We start from the raw sequence: 5557 nt of genomic DNA on the forward strand, positions 1-5557 counted from the left end.
TTTAGCCCTGTGAGCTGCACATTCTCTCTTTGTCTCTCCAGTTCCAGTCTCCACTCCATTGTGGCAGAGTAATTACAAAACGATCATCAATTACTTCCTCCTTGGATCCATGCCCCCTTGCCCTGTGCCTTTCACTGCTCTCCTGCTCTGAGTCTGAGCTCGGCCATGTGACTTGCTCAGCCAACGGGATGTGAGCAGTTGCTCATAAGCAGAGGCTTGAAAAGTTATTGCACCTTGGGGGTTGTCCTCTCTTGCTGTTCTTGGAATCCTGCCACCATGTGGAGTACGCCGAAAGACCAGAGGTCATGTGGAGGAGCACTGACCACAGATGCATGGTGAGCCCAGCAGAGATCAGCAGAACTTCCCAGATGAGCCTAGCCCAAAGGGCCAACCTGCAAAATTGTAAGCTAAATGAATGGTTGTTGTTTTCAGGTTCCAAGTGCTGGGATGGTTTGCTACGTAGCCAAAGCCACTACTAAAGGAACAAGCCCAGATGGGAGGGATGCAGGTTTGGAGGCCCTGGGATATGGGAGAGCGTATTTTGCATGTGAGAGGAATGCGAATAATTATAGCTGAGCACAGATGATGGTAGGTTGCAATAAATAGCCACATGTTCTTCTCCTCCCTTCAAGAGATGGAATCTATTTTTCTACCCCTTGAACCGGGATGGCCCTGTGACCTGTTTTGGCCAAAGGTGCAGAAGCAAATGCAGTATAAGCAGAGGGCTGGAAGGGCTTGTACTTTGGGGTGTGCCTGCTTGCTGCTCTTGGGCCCTTTGTCTGCTTTGTACACGAGCCCAGGCTAGCAACATGGAGGGTGCGAGAGATCCACATCAAGAGACGCCCTTGTCCCGCTAGCAACCTCAGACAAGGCCATCCTACACTAGCTGGTCCTGGCCAACCCACCAGTTGACTGCAGACACAGGATTGAGGCTAGCCAAGATGAGCCAAGCCAGGTGCAGCTCAGACAGACCAGAAGGACTACCCAACTGAGCCCAGCTTAAGTTGTAAATCGCTAATCTACAAAATCGCTAATCTACTAAACTATCGGTTACCGCCTTAAGGTTGAAATGGTTTGTACAAGTTCCCCGATCCGTCCCCCCTGTTCTGGGCCAGGAGGCTGATACATACGGGCTGCACCAGTGAGTTCCCATGCTCTCTGCCTTCCGCCACAAGCGGAGATTGAGATGGAGGCATTTGTCTCCCTGGTTGTCCCCCTGCTAGACTATATGGTTTGGCCACAGCCTCTGCCAATGGCCCTGCAGCCACATCTCACCTTCAGGACTCTGGCCATCTTTCCTTCCCATGCCCCTTCAGACCTAGGGTGGTAACTGCTCCCCAGTGCTGCCAGCCGTGTCCGTACCTCTGTCTCTGCGCCACTTCCCCATTGAGTGGCCACTGTTTCCTGAAAGGACCCTTACTGGCGCACCTTGTTCTGTGGACAGGTGGGATCTACCGACTGTTTTAGTAAACAGACACACACATCCAGTTTGGGAAGAGTGGGACAGAACACAGGCTGGAAGGGGTCCTGCCTTAGTCCTCCCACAAATGCTACTTTTGGCCTAAGTGTTTGGAAAGTCACGCTGGTGGAGGAGATTGCCGAGGAGCAGCTTCCCTGGGCTGGCTCTCAGGAGCCATCTGGAGCATTGCTTTCTGCAGGGAATAGTCATCGCCCCTTTTCCTGCCAAATCCCCAAGTTAAAGAATGAAAAATGAGCCCTTCAGTGCCCCCTGGCACCTTTCCTCCTCTCGAGAGAATTTTTCTCGAGCACTTTTAATCAAGCATTAGGCCGCTGGTTAAGCAAATCAGAAAGTCAGTTTGCCGGAGAACCTTGGCTCGTGGGAGCCAGGCTTTGCCTCATCTTTTCCTAACAGTCATCCATGCAATCAGGACCCTCCAATGACGTAGCTCCCTCGAGTCTCAGGCTCTGTGCAAGGCCTTGTACTATTAACAATCGTGATGATGATGATGATGATGATGATGATGGTAAATGGCGAGGCAAACTGAGGATCCAGCCCTGCCAGCACCACCTCTGCCTTTGATGGAGAGGCGTTGGCCGCTGTTGCCAAGTTCATACAGGAAGCTTTGTAATCTAAGTCTGAGCGTGATGGGTATGGTGTTGGTAGGGGTAATATGTATTTTTTCATCTAGAAGGGTGGAGCTTGGAGAAACATTTCTCCTCTCGGTGGCGAGAACTATTTGATTTGAGGTACTCCAGGGAAGAACTGACTGCAACACAGGCCAGCTTGCGAGAACTTACCACCATTTTCCTCCACTGGCCCAGGCACGGGACCAGAGCTGCCCCTCCCTCTGGGCAGCAGCCCTTTCTCTCTCTCGGTGGAGCAGCAGTAACTGCTTGGAGACAGAAGGCACCGGCATTTCCCACCTGAGGCTGTCAAATTTGCCAGACACACAATGGTGAGTTTGGTAGACTGAGGTCTGATTATTTCTAAAGAGACAAACGACAGAATCCAGGCAGGGAAGAAAGGGATGTGGTGACATTTGAGGGGATATTGAGGGATTAATGTTGGTATTCACCTTTCGGCCAGGACAATCCTTTACTGTGTGGAACTGTCCTGCGCATTATGGGATGGTTGGCCTCCCTGCCCCCAGCCCACTAAATGCCAGGAGCATTTGACCTCCCAGTCATTGTGACCATCAAAAATGCTGCCTTCTCATTCCATCCCCTCCTGGAATGAGGGTGGAGGGGCAACATGGTCCCTGGCTGAGAAACACTGTGAGGGAGTGGGCTGCAGGAAGGGAGAAAGAAGGCGGAGAGTTAGGGAAGAAGGGAGATCCTTGGAGGTGACTTCCAAAAGCCTGGGGGGTATCCCCGTGGGACAACCCCCCCCCCCACCCACCCAGGAACTTTCACTCCCTCTTTGACTCTGTCTGCACATGACATAGTAACGATGACCCCTAAGTCAAGAAACACTTACACCTTCCCTGGAGACCAGAGAAGGTGAGGCATTGAGGCAGGTGGGGCAGGGTTTGGAACAGCTAGGGGAAGTCTGCAGTCTTCCCTGATCAGTGATGGCTGGTGGCCTCCATTGTTCCAGGTTCCTGAACCGTGAGGACCATCTCTTTGAAGGTGAAGGCCTGGCTGGAGTAAAGATAAGGTCCATCTCCTAACTTTCCCTGTCTCAGAAGATACAGCCTCTGGAGCAGAGGAAAGGAACTGGCCATTGGGTTACAAGTGTAACAAGCTCGGACCTATTCCCGCTGGTCCCTGCCAGGAATGACCTTCCCCCAGGACTTGCATGGCCAGCTCCTTCTCTTAATTCAGGTCTTTGCTAAACTAGATCTCTCCATCTCTTATCCTGGTTTATTTTCTTCAAAACACTTGTCAGCCTCTCATGCTATATTATTTACTCATTTGCTTACATGAGCTTTGATGAACATAGGTTTGTTGGAGCAGTAACTTGGTCTGTCTCATTCACTGCCATCTCCCGAGCGCCTGGCACATGATTGGTGCTCAATATGTATTTGTTGAATAAACTAATGGAATGCGTAGGTGCTCTGCTAAGCAATTTTCATGTGTCTTCTCACGTAAACCTCAAAGATTCTTTAAGGTAAATTCTATATTATGCCCATGTTTCGCAGAAACTGAGACTTAGTGAGGTTAAACAAGCTGCTTGGAGAAAGATGGTGGCAAGCTCTTTTAAGCTGGGCTGTGTTGTGGTTATTTCTCCCCTGGAGTACCTGAAATGGAATACTTCTCACCCTGAGAGGATAAACGTCCTACCAAGCTCCACTCTTCTAGACGAGAAACACATCTTACCACTGCTATGAGGTCAGACAGCTGGTTACGAAGTGGTACAATAAGGATGTGATGGACTCCAGTACTTACAGTCTTGCAGGAAAACAAACACAGAGATACAAGTCACCACCCTGCAAGGGAGCAAGTGCTAAGTGCCTCAGAAGAGGTGTGGCTGCATGCAGGGCTATGGGATTTTATGAGAGGGGGCAATCACTCCCAGCTGGAAGTGGGAATGGACCAGAGGGGAAGGCTGCATTAGCTGAGGCTGAAGGATGGGTAGTATTTAGGTGTGTGGAGATGGAGAAGAGGGAGAGGATGTCAGCCAGAAGCTGGAGAGGCAGGTTCAGTTCTCCGGGGATTTGGTGGCTCTGGAGTGACGGGTCCACGTAGGAGGGTGGTGGGAAATGGCCCGGGCAGGAAACTGGAGGGCAGTGCATGGAGGGCGGTGAAGACCTGAATGAGGGCTTTAGACTCTGTCCTAGGCAATGGGAGGTCCTTGAGTGACAATGATGATAGGTAAGACAACAGGATCCACTCCCCACCAAAAGTCACCAATGTTTCTTTTTCAGCAGGAAATCTCTAAAGTGAGACCCAGCGAGAAAGATGCACCTCAAAACTTACTGGAGGGAGTCTCTGAGAGGAAGGGGAAGTCAGTCTGTGCCCCTATTCCAAACCGCTTTCCTCAGAGTAAATGGTAGCTTAGGCAGGAGCCAGAGAGCTTCCTGAGCTGATTTGTTCAAAAACACGATTTGGGATTCAGTCTGGCCCTGAAACCAGGCTTCCAGCCTCATGTCTGTGGTGCACTCCCCACAGTGTGCCTATGCGCACCTGCCACGGCCTCCCACCCTGGTCCATTTGGCAACCAGCAATCGCCTGCTCGCTCTATGGCTTGTCCTGGGGCAGACCCATCCCCGCCTGTGCCTGGAGCCTGCTGGACAGATCCCTGTTAGGTCCCTGTAAGAGCCCGCCGGCTTCCTGCTCCCACCCCACCGGCCCTGGAGCTCCTGGAGGAGGGAGCCACAACTTATCCCTTCGTCGTGGCCCATACTCAGCTCAGCGTCTGGTGCCACAGGAGGCCTGGAGATATCCGTTGACTGAATGAAATTCTTCTCTCCAGGATGCCCTTTAAAGTGGCTTTTCTTTCTGTAACCAGGGACAGTGACTGGAACGGTTGGAATGTGGCCTTGGTTTTCCCCTTGGATGTCTTATTCCTCCGAGCTTTGGCCAGACTCCCTTGTCGTTTCTGGTCCTGAGGGACTTCACATTTTAAATTCCCTGCGGGGTAGTGATGCTTCCAGGGCTGCTGCACTGCCTCCCATTTCTTTTTTCTCCACCCTGACCTGATTGCTCCCTTTCTAACCAGAACATTCCAGGACCATCAGGCACCAGTGAGCTAAACTTCTGACCACGCTCCCAATAACCAAATATGAGAGACACAGCAGCTCTTTTTGCCCTGAACCCCATCTAAACAAGGTGCTCTTTTCACGTCTTCCTCCCCCCGGGAGCTAGAGACCCCACACCATGTCACAATGCCAGCTGGGCTTCCTTGACTTCTGTCTCCCTGGCCCCCACTAAGATGAGTGGTTTTGAATCATTCAGCTAATTGATTACAAGGAGAGGGAGTCAGCGCTAAGAGGTCTTCACCGGATAGCCTTTTCAAAAGATGAAACCAATTCTTTTTGTTTTAATCCATCTACCAACTCTTGAATTTAAAAACCCCACTCATTATTTACCATGCTTTTGCATGCTCCATAGTCAATTTCAAAATGCCACGGCGGTTTCTCCACTGGCTACGAGC

At 51.1% G+C, this 5557-nt stretch overlaps 1 long non-coding RNA gene across 1 annotated transcript; it reads left to right on the forward strand.

Annotated features, from left to right (window-relative positions):
- The first annotated feature begins 200 nt into the window (after positions 1–200).
- LOC123285564 (uncharacterized) lies at positions 201–3523 on the forward strand. Its single transcript, XR_006527312.2, has 3 exons — positions 201–402; positions 2284–2417; positions 3059–3523. It is a non-coding gene; the product is annotated as an uncharacterized lncRNA (long non-coding RNA).
- The last annotated feature ends 2034 nt before the right edge of the window (positions 3524–5557 follow it).

Source organism: Equus asinus, chromosome 5, assembly GCF_041296235.1.
Source record: "Equus asinus isolate D_3611 breed Donkey chromosome 5, EquAss-T2T_v2, whole genome shotgun sequence".
Taxonomy (NCBI): domain Eukaryota; kingdom Metazoa; phylum Chordata; class Mammalia; order Perissodactyla; family Equidae; genus Equus; species Equus asinus.